We start from the raw sequence: 20086 nt of genomic DNA, 5'->3' as shown, positions 1-20086 counted from the left end.
TTTAAGAATGGATACTTATGATTCCTCCTTTTAGATATTATGTATAAGATACTCAAACCTGGAATATATACGGCCTTTAAATGGAAAATATGTTTATCTGTCCAATTGGTCAGCAAACAACCTTATCGAATATTGTATGGAAATTATTATTTTATTACGCATTCTCGCACGTGTACAATTTCGGGTATTCGATCCGCTTACTTGGCTGCTTCTCTAACTACTGCTACGTAATGCATAAGACGTATAGTAAACCCTCGAACGTCAATTTTATACGTACGTTGTAAGTGAGCGTTATTTCGGAAGGTATTATGATTTAAATTATTCACCGTTTGATAAGACTACTTGTTTCGTTCTTATAAAGATACATGTGATGGAAAGCACTTTTGTAACAACTTCTTGAGTAAAATAGTTGAAAAATCGGAAATGCTAAATAATTTGAACGGGTTTCCTTTTTTTAGAAATTTTATTTAAAACACGATTGCTAAAATGTAAACATGTAAAAATATTTTTTAAATCTTGTGCATTCCATTGCAGTTTCAGTGTAAATACCAAGGTGTTTTATACCAGTTTTTGATTTTATTTAAGTCAATTTCAAACGTTTCCACGTATCGTGCAAAACTATACCAACAACTCCCAACTGTATTTACGGTGCAAACACCGCAACAGTATTTCATTCACATACTTTTTCGAACAAACAAAGAGCTGAAATCATTCAATATTAATCGTTAAAGCGAATTGAGACCGGGCGACACAGCAAGGTCGCAGTTAGGTTACGTAGACAAGGGCGGCGACCTTGGGACCACCCCGGCCGGGGGCAGGAGGGCGCCTCTGCTGCCCCCTACCCCCCACGGGACGAGATGTGAGCTGACTTTTGAGAACCTACTCCTTTGACTGTTACCAAGTACTTACCATTTATACACGTATTGGTTTCTTCGAGAATCGATCAGATTGTACGTAGGACTTCAAACTTTGAGTTCCCAATTGCATTACAAAGTGTTAAGGTATGTTGATTTTTATTCGTAATGTCTTTGTTTCAGGTGAGAATATTTCAATGATACCAGTTAAAACTCCGTCGTATATCGTAAGTCAAGAATGGATACACTGCTTACTAAATATTAATCTTAATTTGACGTTCGACTATTATAATATTTGTTTACAAGATGTTCTGGCTACTAATCCAAATTTTGCGTAAGTGCTCCTTAATTAAATTACCTTAATTGTAATTCAAGCACAACTAAACATTAGTTACCCAAATATTAACTCGCTACGTTTGCAATATCCTGAAATCCTTGATATAGGTAAGGGTTTAATTACATTACCCATATGCCGTGTACGGTAAAGAAAACGTACGCCAAGCGGGCGTTGCATATTATGCCTCTGACAACGGCCTGCTACGGCCTGCCAGACCCATATGTGAGCAGCCGTATTCTACCTATATGGTGAATACAGTCCTAATAGTGTTAACTTGTCGGCCGCATCCGTTTAAAACGTACACCGTCCGCGCTAATGTAATTGGGTCTTAAGTGATTTATATTATGCATGCATTTCTTGTTTTTGAAGTAAGGCACTTGGTATCTAATATCCACCATGCAGCATTCCGTGTCAAATAAAGGGTATCCTGATTTATTTATGAAATCAGTTCCAAGTAAGAGAAATGAAACTGTATTGTTCAGTCAAATTAATATGATTTTCTCATTTGAAATTTCGGAGAATTGGGATGGAGTTCATCTTATATTGAAATCTTAATCAAACATTTTTGTCTCGTACTTAAGCGATTAATTATATATAATTTAATTAATCTTAGCTTACTATTATTAAATTTATCCTTCTTATCTTTCTTAGCTTAACGATTATGTCGTTTAAAATTGCAAAACTGTTTTTTTTTTAATTTTATTATTTTTAATATGAAAAAAACTTACAATATTCCTGGATAAAAAATGACATAACTGCAGTTTAAATGTGTAACATAATAAAAGAAGTTTCTATGTAACCAGATGTATGATCACGATTTTAGTTCAAAATTAACAATCCCATTTAATCTGCTTTAGTTTGTATAAATTTGCCGTAGTTAACTTAAGTACGTGTATAATATCTAACTGCATTCTTACTAAATGTTAAGCAAAAAGTTTTAGGGTCGATTTGAAATAATATTGTTTCAAATTTATGTTATGTTAGTTTATCTTATGATCAATCCAAATCTTATTAATTGTGATATATTTGTTCAATTTGTGTATAATTTCCTTAGAATCTTGGCCAAAAGTTTGATCTAACTAATAAACTTCGTAAAAGCGACTTTACTAAACGTTTAACGACATTTTTAACTGCTTGTGCTGTTTTTCATTCAAGAACTAAAAATCGAACTGTACAAAGTTAGATAATAGTAACAGATCATTTAAAACTTAAGGAAAGTGAGCAGTGTTCGTTAAAAGTTTTGTTCGAGAGCGACAGGGACTGCGTCAAACATAGCTGAACAAAAGTTCTATGTGAGATTGTTTTATCTTTACATTTTCCTAATTAGAAAATGATAACGTTCATAAAGTTAAGGTGCAATGGCGTAGGTAGGTTTATTGGGTCAACATTGCATGCTAAATCATACTTATTAATGAAGTACCAACTTCACGGGTTGCAAAACAAATATGTGTCGTGTATAGGATATTTTTAACGCCCAAACTATTTTAAACCAGTTTATTTAAAACTGTATTTGTTTAATAATAATTAATAAATTTAAAATAAAAAAATCCTTTAATAACATTTGAAGACGCACGTTCCTTGACTAGATAAAACTATTTATACGCCACTCATTCATTTTCTTGAAGTATAATAAGTTTTCGGATTAATACTTTAAGTTGCATGGCTAGTCCCGCACAGCTGGTAGCTGCATCTCTGTTCCGCTCGCTCCAACTTACTTTGAACTATATTTTAGTGCACACTCGGGCGAATTGCTCCCGGAAAGTTGACGCACCAAGTTGAGCCCTCACCCCCAGCCACTCTAGTTTAGAACAGTTCTCATAACACTACGTATATCAAACAGTATGCATGTGTGCACATAAAACACAAGTTCGCGTTAACTCGCGTTCGAAGTCGGGCTGTATTATGTAATCTTCCGTGCTTTCCCAACTCTCTAAGTTGGACCATCGAGTCGCTCACTTTGTCGCGTGCGGTAATAACAGAAACTCCTTTAATGTCACTTGGAGTTGTCGCTAATGCCGCTCTAATTTGCGTTACACCCTCGCCTTTTGTGTGTTTCCATATTTCGCTGCTAGCTTTTTGTTTGTTATTCCCCCACATTAATACGAGTCGTTCACCTTGCGCGTTGCGGAGGTGCCACGTGTCGGTTCCTTCGATAACATTAATCTCGGCAGAGGTGCGCTTGTTTGTATCTAAAGCTGTTTTTGCGGAACAATCATTATTATGTAGTTGTTTGTACAGGACGTACGGCCGCTATTATTATTAGTATCCGTAGGTATTATTGCTAAGAGGAAAACATCTCGAATAGCGCAATTGTGCGACGTCGAGTTGCTCGCCGACGTTCGCCATTATTCACTTTTTGCACCGAGTGCTAGCATTCGACAGACGGCTCGTTCTGTTGACGTTGACGTTTTTGTGCCTCTCTCGTTTGATACAGCCAGACGCTTTGTCATTTTTAAACGGCCACTTGCGATTTCCGTGCTAGTTACAAACCAATGCTAGAAAATTAATAAATTTTAAACGTAACTAATTTAGAATATTACTTTGCTTGTACTTATTTTTAAGATGTTGACCATTTGTTCATAAAATCTAAATGTCAAATTTAGATTTTATCATTTCATGGGAAAGCGTTACTTTATGGCTAGGTAAATAGGATACGCTTGTTCTCGTCTCAAAATCACGTTGTTTCCTCACGTTACAGTTTAATCATTTGCCTATTCATGTTGCGTACGAGATGACAGCCGCTCTCGACGTCTTCAGACGAGAGCCAATTTAGACAAGTCGTTCAGTTTTCGCTTGTATAACAAGAACTAGTGAGAAGTTTCCGGTCGTTTGAGTTTGTAAATCGTTTGTTGCTATTTTCTTGCGTAAGCCGAGACATGAGTCATTTGCATTTGGTCAATTACATGGAAGTGGTGTGATTATCTCGACGTTTTAATTGTTTATGTTTACTACAATGCGTGGGCTAGCAAATAAGTGACGATAGCGAGGTATTGGAGCTGGGGCGTTCCCCAATTAGGGCGATTAGAAATGGCGCGGTTGACGCCAAATTGGATTATGTGCCCGTGAAACGCTATGGTCCCTCGACATGCGACCTCATGTCACCCCGGTATGGTATAACGGACACGAGGTGAGGCGATTCGCTTTATCACTACACATTATTGTTGCGCAATTCGCGCCATTAATAAATACACGTGTTATCTCGGTGTTCGAGAATGTTCGTGGCGTCCGCGTGGCATTGCGCCCGCGCCCGATAGTACATACAACTAGCGACTCCGGCGAACCGAGCTCGACACGTTTCGTACATTGGCGGTCGAGACTCACAGCGGCGTGCACAGATCGTAAATTGCGTTTTCGCCAGCGTGAAGGCGACCGCCGCTGCCAGCCGGCCGGTGCATTCACCGCTCACCGTATCGAATTTATCGCGAGATCGATACGCGCGCATACCCGCCAACGCGCTCTGTATACACACTTACCTGCGCCTAGCCGACGACGTCACCACACGTGGCGCGCTGTGGCGGCGGCGGCAGGGACGTGCTAGTGTGTGTGCGCGCCACGATTATATGGAATTCAGCGATTACGCCACCTACCTACGTACAGCGAGCGAGTGCGTCCGCTCAGCGGTAATAATAATAATAATTAGCCGCCTCATTATTGTTATTGGAGGCGACGCACGACGGCGCTCGCTGTCACCGACAGATAACCGCTGCGCGCGACCAGACACCGCCGCGTTCGATTCTCGCGCCGTGCTCGTCTCACCATTGTTACTATTGTCGCCGGACAAGGAGAAGTACTCCCCTTTGTGTTGTTGTGTGTACCTGGCTACCGGATTGTAGTCACTGGATTGTTTGACTCGACACCACCGGACCGTTCTATCAGGTAGGTACGTTTGCAGTGTAAACTTTGCTTGTATCGTAAACAATGGATGCGATTTCTGTTAACCGCGTACACAATGCCGGCTGCGCCGAGTTACTGTCTCCAGAGGGTTTGTAGGGCGTGGAAGCGTTCAGTGACCTTGTGACAACGCTGCACGCCGCGACCGACATGTTTGTGTATTGAATTTGGCCGCTCCGCAGGAGGTTATTGAAAGTAAACTGAGCTCTAATAGCTTAGCAACTAGCCAATCTTGTTGCTAATTATTAGGCGATGGTTGTTTCTTACAACTTTTGATTTGTGCTTTCTGTATTTTGTCGTTAGCGCCTATGTGCTCTTGACATTTAAAGTACGGACAGTTTTCTGATAACAGTGTTGCTATTTCCTATGCCTATAATTATGTCTACTTAAACCGATGGCAACCTGGAATAGTTACCATTCTGATAATAAGGTTCACATGCCATCTTCTCAGCTTTAATCTTTCTACGTGATAAACGTTTATATATTTTAAGAAAATTGTGTATTTATGGTAATTATTTTGAAGGTCGTCTGTATCCAAAGGAGACGTTGTTTACTTTGTATTTTTGAACTAATGTTAATACCTAAAGTTCTTCTGTGTACTTACTTACATTTTAAGCCCGCTTATGTTATTAAGATAATATTTGACACAATGACGTATTTTATCATTATTTAGAATTACTATTACATTGTTTATCTAAGCACTCAACATACGAATACGAAACTACTTCAATTTCTTTTTACACATATTGCTTCAAATCACATGTTTGTACCATGTAGATATAGTTACGATAAGTCTAGTTCCCTGAAATATTTGTAAGTGAAACTGAGACTTGCAATACACAACACATGCTCATAACTTTAGTTATTGTAATGTCGTCTCTATGACGTTTATATGAGAACAAATAACTACAGCATTTCACATTGAATCGTTTATTATGTGGCCCTAACAACTATCGACTCGGGATTATACGTTGCCAGGCGGAAGTTTCACACATTCGTACCCGACGCAGTTAACTTGCTTTCTCTCCTAGACTACAATCTAACTACAAATGTATGTAATGTATGAATTAACGTATCCGTAGAATATGTAGAAAACTTGTTTGGTATTATACGTGCATTGTTACTATGTTGTATTAATTCATTACACAACCTATTTGACCTATGGCCGCAATAAAACGATATATTGATTGATTGAGCTATCAGACGAAGCCCTCTCGATGTATTGCTGTCAAATTTACTTATAATGTGTAGTTGTGAACACTTGAATTAGTTAACATTACCCTTTAAGTTATAGTCATTATAAAATCTTGACAAAACAAGGAAAGTTTAATAGAAGTTTAGGGTTTCAAGCAAAACCAATATAAAGGATCAAAGGTATTCATTTAACTTTCATTATAAAGATATGTTTAAAAGAAAGCTGCGACCTCTATAACGTGACTTTATTAGTGCGTATACAAATTACTGAGTTAAATTGAACAAACCTTGTAAGTAATAAATTATATTTCTAACTCAGAGTTTACCCGATTGGATTCCGTTATTGCTAAAGTTTACGTTTTAAGCATTTTATGAATTCCCCGCTAGTTACAAACGGGATTTAGTGGATAAACAAAAAAGGAAATATGCAAATCCGTTGACATTGTGGCGTTAGTATATGAAATGGCGAATTTAAAATGTTCCCTCCAACGCGTATCGGATGCGATGCACGTGCGAGTGTCCGTGATCGATGCGGTGCACCCACCATACGAGACTAACGTAAATCTGGGATATAGGGCTGCCACCTATCGACTGAACTGCAAGTTATATATTTAGGTAGTGCTGCATATAAGGATATAGAGTGTGTATGGTTGGTTTAACGGACGATAAATCTGCAAGCCTATGTGAAAGTCATTTTGTTGCATTTTGATAACAGATAAAATGTTGTATTGAACGGCAGATGACCAGGCAGAGAGATTTGAATTTGGATAGGTATTGAGCTAGTAGGATCTCATTAAAAATAATCAACGCGATAATGTGAGTAACTGATTGCATGGCTAGCCATATAAGCGGAATTGAAAGTATAACCGTGATCTGCCGAAATCACAACATAATATACATTTAATAATTAAACATATAAATTTAATTACCATGACACCAGTTTAATTAAACTTATATTTGTGGCAAAGTCAAGAAGTTTATCATATTTATAAATGGTGAATTAAAATAAATAGCATTAAGCCGTGTGCGGCTCACGTTCGCGATTAATGCGAATGCTCCGAAAAATCCTGACGGATGCAGCCCTGTCCGGCGTGCGAAATAAAAACGTCGGTCTGAACGCAATTTATGAAACCGCTCTTTGTGATAGCCGAGCTCAACTATACATGGCTTAGATACACGGTATGTGCCGCCATTGCTAGTATAATCTTCGTGTCTATAGCGCTATCGCTATCTTTAGCCTTTGCAGTAAGCAAATTTTGAACAATTTTTTGTTGAAAATCATAAAAAATGGAAATCACCAACGAGATGCTGTACTTCTGTATACTTCTAATTAAAATTACAGTGATGTATCACCTGAATAAAATACAATTTCAATGTCACTTTATATTGAATTCAAAACAGGTAGTCTGCATGACCTCGTTAGCGAAAACGTAATCGTAACACGAAATAACTTTCACAGCGAAACAGACACACTCATAGCTAGCACAAATAAAACTGCAACGCTTCAATTCAAAGAAAGTAAAATAAACTACACGGTGGCATGCGGAAAAGTTAAGGCAGAAATAACGCTTACTCTGTGTGAAAATGACTATTTCGAAACGTGATTCTTATTACAATTAATACGCGGACGTGATCATAATAAAATCGTGCATAAATATTTCAACGCTGATGTCATTATCTTTATGTCGTGTGTGTGGTTTTATTTGCGAAAGCGGCGGCGCTTTTTTGATAAATATTATATCACAGAATGGCAACTAGATAAATATAATTTGCAACGTACGCTTCGTGGAATTTGTTCGACGTTTGACGTATTATACTCGTGTTGCTAACACACTTTCATAGTAGATTACGAATGTTTATCATGCGTTGAAACTAGGACTGGGCGGGAAAGGCAACGATTAGATATAATTAGAATATTTTGAAGCAACTGCAATGTAAACACTTAAAAATACAGTTAATTACTGATTAAATGTATTCTTTTATCAGACAGCTTAAAGATTATCAATTCACAATAAAATGTTTATTGTAGCAATCTCGTGAAATCGTAAGTTTTTTCTTGAGATAAACAAGTTTATACACTGTGGAAGTTCAAGTCACAGAGAATTTGCTACGTGCCTAAACATGCGAAATTTATTAATTTATTTTATTTACGATTATTCAAATATTAATAATTAATGTACAGTACTCATTTTATATGAAATCATACATTAACTTACTAATTAACTATTATAACAAATGAAGTTTAAGCGTTATAAACCAAATAGACTGATATAAATGATAATCAACATTTAAGTATCTAAACATAACATTAATGAATCCAATTATATCAGTGAAACGTTAATTTTGCCGCATAGATAACTGTTACGAGATAGGTACTACACATACATGACATAAAGTTCTATATATAATGTAAACTAGCTTATATTATTACATACGTTTCAATACTGTAATTTATTATTCGCGTAATGTCAACATGCGGCCGATTGGCTAATCAGTGCAGCCGCAATCGGCTTAACGAGGGAAAATGTCACCGGCTAGACCGACATCGGCATTAATCGCAATGTATGTAAGCCTAACATAAATATCGGATTATTAAACAATCATTTCGTATTTATTACTTAATGAGACCCCGTTTGTATTGGAACCGTGTTGTTTACGGTAAATGGTATTTGTATTTCGTGTAATTATACTTTACCTAAGAATTGTCCAAGTGTAGCAACTCTTTGATGTTTGAAAATAAATATAGAAGGGCAAACATCAGAGCCGTGAGCTCGTGGATTTTAGTTTAAATACGACTTGACTCTGGTATAAATCTGGACTTGGTAATTTGGTATTAAAAACAAAGAATGTAATTTACTTTCAGACAAAGACAAATAATCCTTACAAATATTTTTATTTTATTGACTTACGTTTTATATCTATCTTATCACAACTTAGAAGTAAGCAATTTCGTTAAATTAATTATTAATCACTGTATAAAGAAGAACAACTATAAAAGATTTTACAATACCATGTTAACAGTGATCAAAGCTAAAATTTATTCAAACTGAAACTAAAATTACTGCAGTGGTGGTAAGCCGATGGGAACTCCAATTAAAGTTTATTTTTTATCCCTCTGTTGAAGACTGCTTTTACCTTTCACCGAAACCATACTGTATCCAGCCAATTTTAACAATGATTCAATTTCTGAGACTAGAAAGCTTTATGAAGTAAATATTTATTTTGTTTCTCAGAACTCTTAACTCTTGAATATTCATAAAAATATTTAGTCACGTGAAACGAGACCCGTCTCGCAACATACACGTCTGTCAGCAAATTTTATATCGCGCACCACAGAAACGAACATTGTTGCGAAAGTTGATCACATTTACAAATAACTTTTCTCACGGAACGTATAAACGAATCTAAACTATTATGTGTGGAAATGTATTCGCACGGAACTCGTCGCTCGCTGGTTAGTCTAAACTATTTCATTCTTGTGTAACTATCCGACGTTCATCTCGACCTACACCACTGTAACTTTCTTTAAACTCCGACCATGGCGTACAAACTCCTTATCTATATAATATAGCAGTTTTCTAGACTTGTTTGAGTACGCTGTGGGTAGATCAACCGGTTTGACTCCACTCCTACCAGTCGTATCGCAAATATAAAAAATACAGTTCACTTTCTGATGAGTTCTGTTACTAAAATATCGTGTCTTGTTAGGAATAAGTTTATTGTTGACCGAATTATGCTTTTTTATGACCGACTCGTCGCAGTTTGACTCCATTGTCAAATCGTTCTGTCTCGGCTACGTAAATGCAAAGTACTTAATTATGTTAAGTCAAGGTTAGAAATTCGTTATAAAAATGATTGTAAAACCAGATCACAATGTTGGCAAAGGCCATGAAATTGTCAAGTCAGTGATGTTTATTGTACGATTTCAGTAGTTACTGTTACATTTATTTACCGTTTTCGTTGTAGACTAGAAAATATGGAAAGGACATCGTTTGAATCACATATAGCACAGTTGAGCGCTTCAGCTGCAATTTAAGAACCTCTATATTCGGCTCGTATCATATTCTATGTGTCATGTCGTCTACGGAAATGTTCAGAATTAGATCGCATGCAGTAACCGCTGCTTCCGCACTGCATCGCGCTTCGACGCTCTCAATACGCTTTATTGATTACATATGTGAATGTACTATATGTATATTTTACACGAAATATTAGGTGGGGGAAGACAAGATGAAAGTGATATCGAAACGATGATAATATAGAAAGGCAATTGATAAGAACGGATTGATGTTAGAAACAAAAGTTTCACGAACCAATGACCCATGTAGTGTACATCGTACAATATGTAGGCCACCACGAGTTACACGAGAACTATTTACGAATAAGTTTCCTTTGTCCTAACTTTGGTCTAAAACGAATGTATTTTATTTCACTCTATCAGAATGTTACGCAGCAACATCTTGAAATTTCTTGTATAATCACAGTGATCACGTAAGTACGTGTATTTATATTTCCTCTTGTACTAGGCACAGGTAAACACTAGACGCAGTTAACCTATGCCCCTGTGACATTTCGACGTACTGAATTTAGTCCTCTGACTGTTCCGTGAAGACGAGCCGTGGGAAAGTGATCGTTGTTAACTGTTTCGTCTAAGTATTGGTACTGGGTTAGTTTCTCTCAAGATATTTCTTAAACAATCAACTTTTTTTAATTAAAAGCTGTTTGATAACAACATGATGGCAAGTCAAAAAGTGAATCTGTTCATATGTTCATTGTTCGCGCTTCCTTATTGCTCCTAAATCATCAATTCTTTGCAAATTAATTAAAAAGCATTTATATATTAATCTGCACTTAATTCTTGTGTAATTTATTGGTGAATAATAATTAAATTGAATTGAATTAAAATTATGCAAATTTGATGGAATATAAATTTAATATGTAAAACATACTACTAGAAAATGTTCAATTCATAGTGAACATAGTTATTTATAGATCTTAATCAATGCAGAAATATTAGTCATGATTTATCTATCGGATATTATAAATGTGTCATAAATACGTATGAAATATCGCCGCCTGCCCTGAAACAATAATCCCATCACATATATTTTTCTGTCCACGGAAAAAGGATCTGCTTTGATTAATAGTGACATAGGCTAGCGGTCGCGTCGCCAGCATTACGCTCTGATGAACAGTATTTTGGCCACTGAAATATCCAAACTATACCGTGTGCGCATAAAGCCCACGCTGTCACGTTCTAAATACGGAGATATAAGATATTATGATGGAAACCCGTATTTTATCGAAGAATCTTTTCTTGGTCAGCCAACCATAGATGTTGAATGCCCAGATGTGACATGTCACTTCAAAAAGTGATAAAACATGTTCAACCTATCAGTCCTATACAATCTCACGCGATAAATACTTTCATCTATCATCATATCATGTCTTAAGTGTGCAACGCAAAAATAGTCACTTTAATATTGTACTAAACATCTTATGTGTGTTGCATTATTACAAGAGCAGGAAACAATGCTTCCCAACTGAATATGCGCACTCAAATCTGTTCTCGTCGCCTTCAATATATGTATGTAATTAACTTACTAATGAACTTTCTAAACGAACATACCTAACTGTAGACCTCGTAACAGTGCCGATACATATACACGGCGTATGGGTTTCCGCAAATGTTTCACGGTTATTGTAAACCGTTCAATACGCCAACCCACTTAGTTCCATGTCGGTTGTCAGAATAACAAATGACCAAAGTTGTCCCGCTTTTGACGAAAAGCAAGCGTTTGTGGCCGACTTACAAATGATTTTATGCTTTCATGCGTTTGTAAGAAATGTAATAATACCTTATCAATTGTGCTTAAATCGTTCATATCGTGATTATTTGGGATAGTAACTATATATCACTTAAATACGTTGTAGCTACAAGTTGACAAAATATGGTACTATACTTGACTAATATGATATAGCAAATCTGCTTAGTCATTAACATGACAGTCAACACAAGATACGTGGCGTAGCTTACGCCTTCCTAGCATGGTGACAACAATTTGAATGCTGCCAATTTGCATGCCATAATAAACATAGATACTATCTTTATAACTACACTGTAGTTTCTACTCCTATATTCGTCCTAAGTCCTCGATTGCTCAGTCCCAACTCTTAGACAAAGCATGCCAAATAGTGACGCAATTGAATATCAATGCAATAAATTAATAGGTTTTGTTTATGCCGAAAGCATTTACATTTGAGACGGATTTAGTGATTACGCGTTTCAAAACTGCCCTGTCACTCGCCGTCTAAAAATATTGTACTTGGCACTGAATTAAACGGCGTTAACTCTTTGAACTATGGCCAAGTTGTATTACTTTTAGTTGTACCTAATTGCGGAACGTATTCAGGGGCACAGATATTATGTATTTACATAGATAACATATTATCATTGATAAAGCTAGCCGGTCGTATCATCTTTTTACTAGAAGTGTCATTTTAGGATTTTCTATGTGACTCGTCTACTTCATAATAATCATATAAAAGGTTTATTATTAAAATATTTCCTTACAGAAGACAACGTGGAAATGTTACTAAAAAATAAAAAGTTTTTATTGACATAATTAAAATGACGTTATTTATTATCCATTTCGGACTATTTCATAAAAGTTTATTAGTGGTACGCTTTCTAGCAATGTAAGAATAGAAGGCTTTATTGTGTTTTTCTACTTCGATAGGTTCTCATCGACTGAGGAAAAAAACTGTTGGTTTAATGGTCTGGGACATTAGCTATACCTAGATAAAATTTCTGCTTGATTGCGTTAGTTGTCGAAGCATAATAAAATATTCATTTATTATTTCTGGTCTTATATTTTCTAAGCAAGCTTTAGTACTTTAATCAAACATTTTCTTAAACGCAATCGTACTCTCCTTTGACAAAAGTTTAAGCAACAGCAGGTACGAAACTACGGCCAAACATCTTCTCGCTGGTCCAAAATCTCTTTAAAATTAAACGAGAACTTGAAAAATCCTCTTTCAGTCAAGTTTGGAAGTAGAATCGAGTTGGTAAGTTTGTTACATCTCGACGCTCAATATTTTATAATGTGGCGAGAGGCCGGCCGGTGATCCGTGAGCGTCACTCGACCTCCACGAAGGCCGTGCCCGGCTTTTATTGATTTTTTATGCGCATTGTCCATTTCATTCGTACCTACAACGCCCCCGCCCGGCGCCCGCCTGCTCTGGGCCACAAGAGCGACGATTTTGCGACTGTCGTTATGTTTGTCACATTTACAATGCCAGTTACATATTTAATGATTACCCCCTTATAGGTACACATTGTTAATTCTGCTTATATTAGATGCCTCAACAAACATAGTTATACTATTATGAAATGCTTTGTTGGCAAAATGCGTATAACATTGGCCATTTGTGTGCTAAGGGAGAAACGAAAACGACAAACTTTTATAGTTGTTGTGTTATCATTAAACCGTCTGGCGTTAACCTACTTATGTTTTCTCATATTGGCGCCGAGGGCGTAACTAAACTGGCTGTAATGTATGCATAGTTCTATTAACTTTTACAAGGCGCGGGTATGCCCTTAACGATACAGTTTAAGGGTTTAAAAGTGAACCTGCCTAATCATTTAATCTATCTTAGTCCTATTAATTAATATTTTCGCTAGATACGTTGTGATGTTAATAACTTCAAAGAACTGAGATTCGGAGAGAAGTAATAAATTAAAGCAATATGATATGAATGCTACAAAATGAATTCATGTGTAATGTCTAAGTTACGATAAGCAAACTATAGAAAATCCAGTAGAGTAGAGACGATGCAAACTTTAGTTACCAATTCCGTCTCCAGTCAAAACTGCAGCAACTTGATATTTGGCATAGTTATAAAGCATCAGCGTCGGGCGAGCGCTATATTTCTTTTTGTTTTACGATCGGCCGTTTGTCGCACTGTCGAACAATCCTTTTTCGCACACCAGTGATGTCGACCTCGCCTGTCGTAACTAGCGTGCCTTCATTTTTCTGATTCGCTAACATATTTGTAGAGCTATCGATTTTTGAATATTCTTTTGTCTTTCTATGATTGGTTTGTTTGGTTTGTTTTCTGAAAACGTAACAACGTAATTGACTAATAGGTATAATAAGAAATTTATGTAACAACGGGCTGCCTAATAAATCATACAGCTAGTGATAACTTGTAACTGCACCCTAAACCTTATATCGATTGCATTTTAATTGACTATATGTATGTATTTATGTTAGATAAAACTTATGTATTAATTTATTATATTTTTGTTCCAGATTGTGTGGACTGCCAGATCACCTCAATAAATACTTTATATTACAAAGTAAGTTACGTCCGATAATGTTTTCACAAAACGCGTCAGGGACGCATTTAAGTAAACTTTTATAGAGTATGTACAACTAAGTATTGTTGGTAGGAGTGAACTTTTGTAATGTCGGTAGCATACTGGCATACGATGCATTAATATCACTGTAATAATTAAAGATTACTAGATGTACAATTTTTTTTTTTAATAATAAGCAACCTCTTTAACCGAAACCAAAACAAAAACACATGTATAATATCATGTTCTTAATTTCCTTAAGTCTTGTCTTGACACGCAAATTTTACTTGGATATACATCAGTCATCAAAGTAAATGAAATGTTTTAATAACATAATTGATAAAACGGACAGGTTTCGTTTACATCAGCGTTGAAACTCCGTCGAGTTGCTCCCAGTCAAGTTTAATTCACAAAGTGCACGTATTCTGTGTTCATATTTTATTTATTAAATCAACAGTGGCGTGCAAAGTAATGAACACACCTGTTGTATTATTCTTTGAGCTATGCGATTTTACAATAGTCGCTGTATCCGTAATTTACGTTTTTTCCGAATTCAAAAGTTTGATTCAATATTTTTATTGCTCGACAGTCGGCAGCACACATGTTGTAAATTTACACTGACTTTGCCCAAACAGGTATTTTATCGTTTTTCCTAATTGCTAATTCGTCTTGCTAAGTGAACCATGAACTACGTTAACATCCAGTGATATTTTTGTACGTTAAATTTTGTTATCTTAATTTAAACCGACTTTTAGTCAAAGTTAACGCTCATGTGACTATTACGGGTGCGATGACAAAAAATTTGCACGCTAATAAGGATGCTGGAAAGGGTAAACTTAAGCGTGGAGATCCAAAAATTCTCTGTAATTCTAATTTTATCCTCCTTTGAGCCTGTTTGCGGAATTTGAACTCGAGAATTCCTTCGTGCATTGACTCCTGCGCGGGTGGCGGGAGGGCGTCGAGCCGAGTCGTAAAATGCAAACGCTTCGTGTCACACGCGGAGTGACACATAGCTTTCATATCGTATGACATGCCGATCTGTCTTTGTTCCGATGAGTTATGCCCTGTGTCCCGCCGGTCCGCTAGATGAACGCTAACCGCGCCACAAATCATCGAGACTGCTAACTCACTCCGCAAGAACGTCGCCCCCGCCCCCGCGACGCCTCGCCGACCTCGCCAACGTCTTCCCGCAAATTCTCACCCCGAAACGATACACCGGTGCTCACCGGACGAATATCACACGAACGCCGCAATGACGCAAACTCCATAGTCGCGTGCGCTCGCCGACGTTCAACTTACATTGGGCCGTTTGTGCGCGGCACACACGATCATTAAACGTATATCTGTTAATAATAATTGCGATTGTCTGGTTGTACGTGCGCGCCGAGTTATGGCGCAGTTGCCGGGCGGTTTGCGAGACCCCCCTCCGCCGCCCGTCACCCGCCGCCGACTCCTCGGATCTGCGGCGAGCTGCGCATCTTGAGATGAAATGGCATTCAGTTTCGTTTTGTGACGGTTGAATGGGCGCCCGGTTTCGCGAATACGTATGTGTATTGAATGTATGAATACATGCATTACACTGAACAAGATGGATTTTCGCATGACTAAAACACATGAAAGCGACGTTAGCATTATGCTAAAGTCCTCATTTTGTATCAGTTATCATATTATTATATAGATTAGCGAAGTGGCTTACCGAAATCAACCGCGCGTTCTGCTTAGTCACGTATACAATACACGTGTTAGGCTCGACGAAATATGGCCGTGACCTCGAAAAGAATACGGGCTGATGATACAACTAAACAGATTATTGCCATACAGCTATATAAAATTGGAAATTATACCTACTCGATTAATTGAGCGTTACAAAAAACAACTCGCTTGTCTTGTCATAATATGAGCCAAACGATAATTTGTTTGGTATTAGATAACTTTTAGCACGTCGCGACGCGAGATGTAAGCGTTGTCCTCATATACACGTCGACCCTATTTGTTACACTTATGTGGTTTGACTATTCTGAACACTGAAAACCGTATCTATATTTATTTTATAAAAGATACTTTATTTTTGTTACTATCGAGTATTTTTATATTATAGTAATGAAACTATTCCATGTATCATGCAAGAAGTAATATATATAACGATGCATCTCTGGGCATGATTGTGGCTAGCCATAACCAGTTTTAGATTATAAAACATGACCACCTGCACAGCAAATTAACAGATCATTCCTTTTTACTCGCGTTGCTAAGAATATGTGTAATTAGAAAACATTCCGCTTTCAAAGCATTACAGAATTCGGAAAGTTATTGCAAAATATACCAAGAAAATTTGCCTGGGACGTGGGGTCACTTCATACAAAAATAGTTTCTATGAGAAAAGAGAATTTGCTGGCGATCGTTTGCAGGCCATTCGGAAGGCCGCCTACAATTTCCACCTTTTATATCCAATAATTCACATTCTCTCACTTTACGAGGCATTATAAAGCACATGTTACGCCGTAGTTTAGTTTTTCCGTTAGCTTGCACATTTTTACGATCCCGATGTCGAGCGCTATGCGGTGGTAGTTTAGCACAGCGTTGCCCGCCGGGCTCTCACGACCGGTCCCTACGTGATCTCCTGCGACGCTCCCCGACTCGCTAATAACTGCCGTGTGCACGTGTGTGGGTGTGTATCCGACATACATGTAATACATGTGAAAAGAAAAATGTTCTTCGTTACTTTGATAACGTATTGTGTTGTACGTGACGCAAATACAACTTCGCTTCACGTTTTTGTATTTTTTTTATTATAATTACGTTTTATTCGCTTTGATGTATCGCTACATGTCCGGTTTCGATTTTATTTAATTATATCATAATGTCGCGTGATTGTGACAGCTAAATCGATAAAAAATCATATTTACATTATTGTACCGGTTCATACTTGATTGATACCCACGTTATAATAAGATTATAATTATCGGTTTTCAATAATTTAGCATTTGATATCGTATTCTAAAATATATTTTCTCAAAATCTTCGATATGATCAATAACATGAATAATGCACTTATATTTTAAACATCAGATTTAAACGTCGCTTTTAAGAAACTAACAAATGTTACGATGTGTCTGCACAATAGGTTAACTGTCTATCATTACTCATGCACCGTTGCGACTTTCAAAGCTCTGTACAAGCGCGGGCCGGTGTCAATGCACTTTACGTTCATGATACTTACGCTTGAACTCGACATGCTTCTAACGCTAGGGGACTTTTATTTTGTAAGTTTCAGTTTTCTAGTGTTATTTATTGATCTAATTTAGTGTTCTTATACCCTTATCGTGACGTGAATGTATACGTTTTATGTTAATTCATAAGAAATAACTGTAAAAACAATTATATTGCCGTGTAAGTGAGAATGATTCGATGAGCCTTAATCACGTTTTCTTTTCATGATTGAGGTCTTGATGTTTGAAGGTTAATTTCGCAATTGATAACACACCAAATTAACTTATTCAAAAATCATAATAAATTCACACGTGTACGCACTGGAGTGTGTACCTGAGAACTAGGTACATATAATTAATTCCACATTTGTATTTGCATGAACACGCGGTTTTAATGTAGCACAATACAAAAATTTACATTTATTTCGTTCGTTTGTAAGTGCATTTACGTCAGCATTTGTCTGGCTCACACGTCTGCAACACTTCCTATACAAATAATATCGACTAACTTAAATTTTGGGTATAGAGTTGAAGTGGCTGTACATTGGTATGTTACTATCTTGTATTTTAATTGGTTGTGTAATAGATAATTGTACCTTCGCCAGTAAATCGTTTGATTTTTAATATAAGGAAGGAAAAAAGAGTATTATAATATTTTGTTGTTGTATCATTTATTATACAACAACAAAATATGATGTTTATTTATGGCAAAAATTATGCGGCAAATGTGTAACCATCATTTTCTGTAAACCATTACGTAGTCATTGTCGTGTTCGTTTTGTAATAACTATTAAATAGTTAATTTTTCTCTCGACAATTTGATTTCATTTTATTAGTATTATTGAGAGTTTCAAGTTATCAGCATAAATAATTAATTAATACAACATTACTTGACAATACGACTGGTATTGTATGTACAACAGATCAGTTGATTGTCTTGTATATAATAAATTACTGCACTCTCCTATAACAATTTAGATGACTAATTTTAACATTCATTGCAGTTTTACAAGGTGTGCGTACTTAGCAACTATCGCAAATGCTAATATGTTATGATTGTCTGCGGGTCGCATTACGCATAATGATGAAGTATTTGTTAGGAATGTAAAAATAACAAACTTTATGAATCTATAAATTATTGAAATCCAAGGTAAATGTGGAACTTATGGCGATCGGCAGCTATTATATGACCTAATCAAACCATGTAGATCGTAGAGGTTCCATGAAACATTTGAAACTGATTCGTCTAAATTCCAATGCACCCTGAGCTTTATGCCCAAGTGTCTACCGAGAAACGGGCACTAATACCGGTATGCGCAAGTCGATAACGCTTAGCAAGGCCAAAGGAATTCGACACTTTATTGTGCTCGATATCGAGATACGAAGCTATCGATATGTCACGATCGATGTAGCGATGCCGTCGATAAATCTAATAGTGTGACGTTGGCTGCGTTATTTAAGTGCTGTTTGTTGATATGTTATCACTTTGAATGTTCGATCACAATGTAAATATTTTAGGCGGATAAACGTTTATACTTCAAAAAACACCTATTGCTTTATTATTATACTTACGATTGAAAAGAAACAGTGATCATAAACAGATCCATAACTTCCGAAATAAATGCTAATCACCTACGTTAAGCTTATTTCTAGTCAAAACACTGTTTGCACATTTTCAAACTTCAAGCTAACCTTGTTTTAACAACTTTACGATTGTTTTTGTTCAAAAGAAGCCTTAAGTTCTCATCGGAACTCTCTTAGAAAATTATTTCTTCATCAAAAGCCGCATAAAACTTCGCCTTTCAATAAAAACTAATCTAATCCAATTAAGTTTGAATAGAATTAGAATTCTGCTACTAAAACCGTTAAGCCGACGTTGGATTTTGTCTGTAAAAGGCTTCATATCAAGTACCTTCTAATTTTATTGACGCACGATGTGTTAATGGTGCAAATACCTACTATTAAATTATGTATAAAATTATTTTATTTCGTAAAAAATAATCTTTTGAATCATAAGCATTCGGTGTTTCTTAATTAATATTATTTAAGTATTTTAAGTAGATCATCGTTACGACCCTACTTTCATTGCGCTTTTACGATAGACATAAATAGTTGCTCATTATAGCAGTAAACAGGTAACGAGCGTTCTAAGAATGGTCTTGTCGGCAGGAATTAACAAGCTTGAAGTAGTTACACAACGCACCAGGTTTAAGACTCGTGTTCCTAAATGTAAATTACT

At 36.5% G+C, this 20086-nt stretch overlaps 1 long non-coding RNA gene across 1 annotated transcript; it reads left to right on the top strand.

Moving 5' to 3' along the window:
- The first annotated feature begins 4547 nt into the window (after positions 1-4547).
- Positions 4548-19392, top strand: LOC113498803. The gene is made up of 2 exons (XR_003401039.1): positions 4548-5067; positions 14592-19392. It is a non-coding gene; the product is annotated as an uncharacterized LOC113498803 (long non-coding RNA).
- Positions 19393-20086: the final 694 nt, after the last annotated feature.

This window comes from Trichoplusia ni, chromosome 1 (assembly GCF_003590095.1).
Source record: "Trichoplusia ni isolate ovarian cell line Hi5 chromosome 1, tn1, whole genome shotgun sequence".
NCBI lineage: Eukaryota > Metazoa > Arthropoda > Insecta > Lepidoptera > Noctuidae > Trichoplusia > Trichoplusia ni.
Note: the sequence above shows the minus strand (reverse complement) of the source record. Positions and strands in the feature narration are given on the sequence as shown.